The 6,314-nt window shown below is 37.4% G+C and overlaps 1 non-coding gene across 1 annotated transcript; it reads right to left on the minus strand.

Moving 5' to 3' along the window:
• Window positions 1-5,463: 5,463 nt before the first annotated feature.
• LOC120109580 (small nucleolar RNA R71) lies at window positions 5,464-5,570 on the minus strand. Its single transcript, XR_005510415.1, has one exon. It is a non-coding gene; the product is annotated as a small nucleolar RNA R71 (small nucleolar RNA).
• Window positions 5,571-6,314: the final 744 nt, after the last annotated feature.

The raw sequence follows: 6,314 nt of genomic DNA on the forward strand, positions 1-6,314 counted from the left end.
ATTAATTAATTAATATTTTATTTATGTCTGAAGGGTTTTAGCATGTTATAATGCGCCGCGTAGCTAGGAATTTTAAAAATTTCTTAATAAAGTCCCTAGGCATGAAACCCTTTTAAGCCTAGATCACCTTAATGATTACAATCAAATGATATAAATAAATGCAGAATTAGTAGAATACCTCAAACGCTAATCCAAAGTGTACAATCTCCACGAGGCGTCCAAGTGTCTGCCCTCCAATGGTGATCCATACGAAAACTTGATCAAGACTTTAGCTCCAAAGACAAAAGATCCTTAATGCAGAATTCTTCTAAATAATTCTAATGGCTTGCTTTCCTTCCTTTCTAATGTTCTTTTTCCTTCTAAAAAACACTTCTAACCTTTTTGTCCTAAAGAAGACCTTCTTGTCTAGAATTAGGACAACTTAAGAGTGATGTTAGAAAGAAAGAAGGCTTGTAAGAAAGAAGGGATATGTGAGAGAGAGAGTTGGATTGATTTCCGATAGATGAAAACACCGGGAGCATTAAATAGATGGCGTACGGATGCATTGTAGCCATCCATTCATGCATGAAGAGGGGCGTGAGATCAAGGGGTGTGTCATTTGATGAGAGGGCATCTCAGAAGTAGTTAGGATAAGATGAAGTGCTTATGATATGGCGCTTCATCCTTATCCATTCCCTAAGCACCTCTTCATGAAATCCACCGTACTCATGCCTCTCTTCATTTCTTCTCACGCATGAAAAATAGGGAGCATTCTCAACCATTGATCAAGGCTAGATGATGATCCAAAGGCCCTTATTGGTGGCACCATAAGAAATAAGGAGAGAGAGAATGATGCGGTTGAAGGGAGAGTAGTTAGGATAAGATGACGTGTCATCTTTATCCAATCCAAGGGGCGCCATCTATTTTAAGTGCTTATCCCTTCACATAAATTTCATCATCATGCCTCCAGATGAGATCCATCACGAGATCATGATCTCCCATCATCCCATGATGAAGATCCAATGGCTCCAATCCATGGCGCCATCCATTTGATCCATCTCTTCGTCCAAATGTTGATCCAACGGTCAAAAATGAATGATTTATCAAATCTAATCCAATTAGACTCAAACCAAGCCAATTAGGTGCCAACTCTTGGCTAACCCATATTAGAATATGATCTAATCAAATTAGATCAATTAAGAATCAGATTCGAATCCAATTCGAATCAGATTCGAATCCAATTCGAATCAGGAGCTAAGATTTGCAACACCTGCTAGGATGTTTATCTTGCAAACATGATCTAATCCAATTAGACCCTTGATAAGTTTTCTTGTGTGTGACCCATTGGGTTCCATACTTAGCCAGCAATAGGTGTGAGTGCGAGTTGACCCAACTTAATTAGAACTCTTCTAATCGATTTAAGTCCAAACTGCGCGAACCCGAACTTAACTATTAGAATCTTTTCTAATGGGTGATCGAATTAAACTCTTTAATTTGATCAAACCTATAAAACAAGATTGTCATCTAGCAACGTGTCATGTCTACTCGGAAAATATGGAATTTGATGGAAATACCAAAAATACCCTTCAGTGGCAAGTTACCATGCAATTCAATCCTTTAATCAAACTGCATCCCAAATATGTATATGAGTATGAATATATGTCAAACTCAATTTCATATTCATATTTTTCTCAATCTTTTAATGATAATTCAAATAATGAAACGTTAGAAACTCTTTCTAATTTTCATTCTGCTTTGATCAAAGGCTTCCTGAATTATCATATGATTAGAATAAATAGGATGCTATCTTCTCTTACTAGAAGTGATTAATTTCTTGTTGACCTACTCATAATCTTCATACACAATTCACCATATCCAGAAGACCTCGTACGCAACTTATTGTCATGAATGAGTGTAAACCAAAATATGGGTTCATGTGCACAAGATACCATGGTGATCTCAGGTCATAGGATCAGTTGCACAACTTCCACTAAGAGAATCATCTTTTGACATGTAAGTAAGACTTCATAAGATTTCTCTTTGTAGGTCAATTCAGTGAACTCATTACTCTAATGAGCACCCACATCTTTGTATTAGTGTCTCCACACAAATGATTGTGAGATCAATCATCCTCTGCATCGAGCATACATAAGACATGCCAGTCTTTTTCGGTAATCATTGATCCCCGACTCAATGTACCAATGACTGGGAATATTTAAGATTAGGATTTTAGGATTTTAAGTCTCACTAGTATGATCTCATCATAGTCTTAAAACCATTGCCCTAATCTAAGGAGTTTATCATAAATATAATCAACAGCATATGATAAAACATAACGCCTTTATTCATATTTAAATGTCATGTACATGATTTGGACAAATCAAAAGAAAAAACCTTTCGCAATACATATTGCGATTGGCTTGTAGGGCATCTACTCTTTCAATGTCTGGGTGCAAGTAATTCAAAAGACTCAATAATGCTGGGTTTGAGCCCAATGCTTGGCGTTCCGAGCTCAACAAATCTTTAGCGTTTCATCTGAGCCTCACGCCGCCCATCATCCGCATGCAATCTATATCACTATATCCAGTTGTTTTAGCTAGCACAAGTGTCCGCGTCGTGGAGCTTCCCAGCATCTTCAAAACCGTCCGTGTGGCTCTCCAAGCATCATGGCATCTCATCCAAGGGACCTAAGCCAAAACCGGCTCTTCAATTCAAGCCACATCTCATTCATGGCTTCCGTCTCCCCTGTTTCAAGAACATTCAGCCGCATTTCATTCTTCCCCTCATTCATCTGAAGAGTCTTCTCAAACATCAAAATAAATTCCCAACGGTAGCAAAGGGAAGAAGCCAAATCTTCAACCGCGCCTCAGCAACTCCCCATCCGATTGTTTTATCTTCTTCCAGCCGTTACTAGCAGGATCATTCCACCCCGCGTCTCATCCCTTTTCAAACTTCTGCAACGTTCCCAACCGAAGAGTCCCAAGCGATTCGACTTCATCCACCCCACGGCTCATCCGTGGGTTCTGCATTCAAATCCACGCATCTCATCCGCTCCCAGCAGCGTTCCAGCTTCTCCAATACGCTAAAGGTGTCTATAAAAGGAGGGAGGCCACGGATCAAGGAGGAGGAGGAGGGACGGAACAAGGAAACCAGAGGGAAGCCAAACAACCGCAGTCCTTCTTCCGATTTTTCTCAGCCAGGCGAGGGAGGAGAAGAGGACAGCCGGCCGGATCCATCCAAGTGTTAGCGGCTCTTCCCATCCCAAGTCTTTGCTGTCGGTGGAGGCAAAGGAGAGGAGGGACGGAACAAGGAGAGGAGGGGGAAGCCAACATTTGCATCTTTCCCAGTCGGAAGAGAGAGGAGGGGAGGTCACGGAGGGGAGAAGGCAGCCGAAAGAGAAAACAGAGTGCCCTATTTTCTGAACCAAAGAAAGGAAAAAAAAAGGATTTATGCTTTATTTTATTTATTCTATGCTAATCCCTTTTATAAAAATGCTTGCATCTCATATGGATAGCTAAATCTCTTTTAGCTAAGGCTAGAAAAAAGCCTAGCATTTTCTTCATGTATTTCCTTTAATCATCAATGGGATTTTAGTGTTTTTGATTTGATTTATGGTGCAGTAGATTGATTGAAATTATTTCAAACTTATATATTTTCTTTGATTTGTTATTTCTCCCGGGTATAACAGATGCTTAAAAATCCCTGTAGTTTAAAATAGAATTACTGTAATGTTGCCCATAAAACTAAATCTATTTTATTATGATTAATAGGTGATTTTAAGAAAAGCATGATGAAGTGCTAGGTTGAATCCTGATGCCTTAGTTATATTTTTGTCAATCCGAATATTATTCAGCCTTTAGTTTTTGTTCACTGTCAAATCCCTGTGGATTCGACTTCGGACTCACCGAGAATATTACTTTGCTACACCCTATACTTGGGGTATTCTACATTTAATTTCTCTTTTTAAAAAAAGGCAAGATTAAAACCGTAGCAAGTTTTTGGCGCCGTTGCCGGGGATTTGCAACGTGGGAACGAGAACAAGGCTGCAAATTTCAATCTTTAATTTTTAGTTCTTCAATCTTTCTTTATTTTTAACATGGCTAAAATTTCAAATCTTTTCAGATTCAAGAGCGACACAAAGCAGGACCAGTAACGAGGAAGATCAAGATCATATTTTTGGATTCCCGGAGTGAACGAACTCCGGCCGTGAGTATTTAACTTAATTTTTCTATTTTGTTCATACTAGTCCTATTTTTCCTAGATTAGAATTTTACTCTTGTTTAAAAAAATAAAAAAAATTATTAATTAAAATAATAAAAAAATAAAAAAAAATTTAACTAGTTTGTTTGATCAACTATTCAAATGCAATTTAATGTCATGACATAAAATGTTAAAAATCTTCTTGATTGTTGCATATAGTATAAAGCATTTGCATAAAATAATCTAAGGGCTGAACCCATTAAAAAGATAAGGTCGGGATTTCATCACTCGTCCTTAGCCCAAAAATCATCCCAGTGCATAAATATCCTAAGCCTAATTAAAATTAACTAGATGTTGGCCCCTAAGGATATTCGAGCTCAATAGGACGAAGACCACTGAAAGTTACACCAATTTCGCTCTATGGCCCGGGTCGATGTCTAGGCTAGCTTTGTCCCTCTAAGTGATTGAAGGGAGACAATTTCTGTTCGAGGAAAGTGGATTTTAAGTGGGACCTTTGCTACATGCATCGTGACCCCTCCACTTACCTGGGAGCTTACCTGGTCGACTAAGGTTACTAGACCAGATTGGAGGCTTAGGTGTCCTCTTCAAACAGTTAGGAGCTGTCTAGAATTTTTAGAAAAACATTAGAACTTATTGGGTGATGTTTTAATGCATGTTTAATTTTAATTAAATTTTTTTAGAGTGTTTAGATCTCTTTAGGTGGTACTTATACCAACAATATATATATATATATATATATATAATAAAATAAAATTTCAGTATATGCTGTTGTGGGAGAGAGATAAAAAGAATAGATTATTTCGAGTTGAATCAAGAGATAAAAATTTAATTGTTCAAAATTCAAATAATCAAATGGAAGATAATGGTAGTAATCAGGGAGATAATGAATTTCAAGATGACTTACCTATTAGAACGCTTCGTGATTATCTACAACCCACTAAGACCAGTACCCCATCCTGTATGGTTATTCCTACTGCTGCGAGAGCTTTTGACATGAAACTAGGAATAATCCAATTACTCCCAAAGTTTCACGGACTTGATTCTGAAAGTCCCTATTTGCATCTGAAAGAATTTGATGAAATGTGTTCAACACTTCATTTCAATGATGTCACTGAAGAGGTAGTTAAACTTAAGTTATTTTCTTTTTCTTTAAAGGAAAAAGTTAAGTCATGGTTACACTCCTTAAGGCCTAGGACCATAGCTACCTGGCAAGAAATGACACGAGAATTTTTAAAGAAATTCTTCCCAACACATAAAACAAACACACTTAGAAGAAATATCATGAACTTCGCACAAAAAGATGGAGAGATATTTTTTCAGTGTTGGGAAAGATTTAAGGACCTTCTGCTTGCTTGCCCACATCATGGATATGAAATTTGAAGGGTCATTAGTTTCTTTTATGATGGTTTGTCCTCCAATATGAGACAATTTGTAGAAATGATGTGTAACGGTGAATTCATGAGTAAGGAACCAAATGAAGCCTGGGACTATTTTGATCTTTTAGCAGAAAATGCATAAGCTTGGGATACGACAAATAAAAATGAAAAATCTAAAATAGCACCTAATGCAAAAGGAGGAATATATCTTATTAAAGATGATAATGATGTCAATGTAAAAATTGCTAATCTGACTAGGAAGGTTGAAGCCATGGAATTAAGCAAGGCCAATATAGGAAAAGCACAAACTATTGTTGAAAGTATATGTGGAATTTGCGAGAGTAATGCACATGTGACCAAGGATTGTCCTACAATCCCTACTTTTCAAGAAGTGTTGCATGATCAAGCAAATTTCACCAATACTTATAAAAGACCATTTCCAGAAACATATAATCCTAATTGGCGAAACCATCCTAACTTTAGTTGGAGATATGGACCCACTGCCAATGAATCTCAAGGAAATTCTGTTCCTACTCCTTATGTGCCACCACATAGGAAATTCCTTGAAGATACTTTGCAAACCTTCATGCAAGGGCAGACTCAAATAAATCAGAATACAATGCAATCACTCCAAGAACTTAAAAATTCTGTAGGTATGTAGAAGAAGAAAGGGGATCTTCATTGACCAAAGTTAGTCCACAAGAAAACTTTTATAGAAGATTGGCATGAAGAAGGTAT

The sequence above is a fragment of the Phoenix dactylifera genome, chromosome 9, assembly GCF_051530095.1.
Source record: "Phoenix dactylifera cultivar Ajwa chromosome 9, Ajwa_hap1_PhDact_Kaust_v1.1, whole genome shotgun sequence".
In the NCBI taxonomy this organism is placed as follows: domain Eukaryota; kingdom Viridiplantae; phylum Streptophyta; class Magnoliopsida; order Arecales; family Arecaceae; genus Phoenix; species Phoenix dactylifera.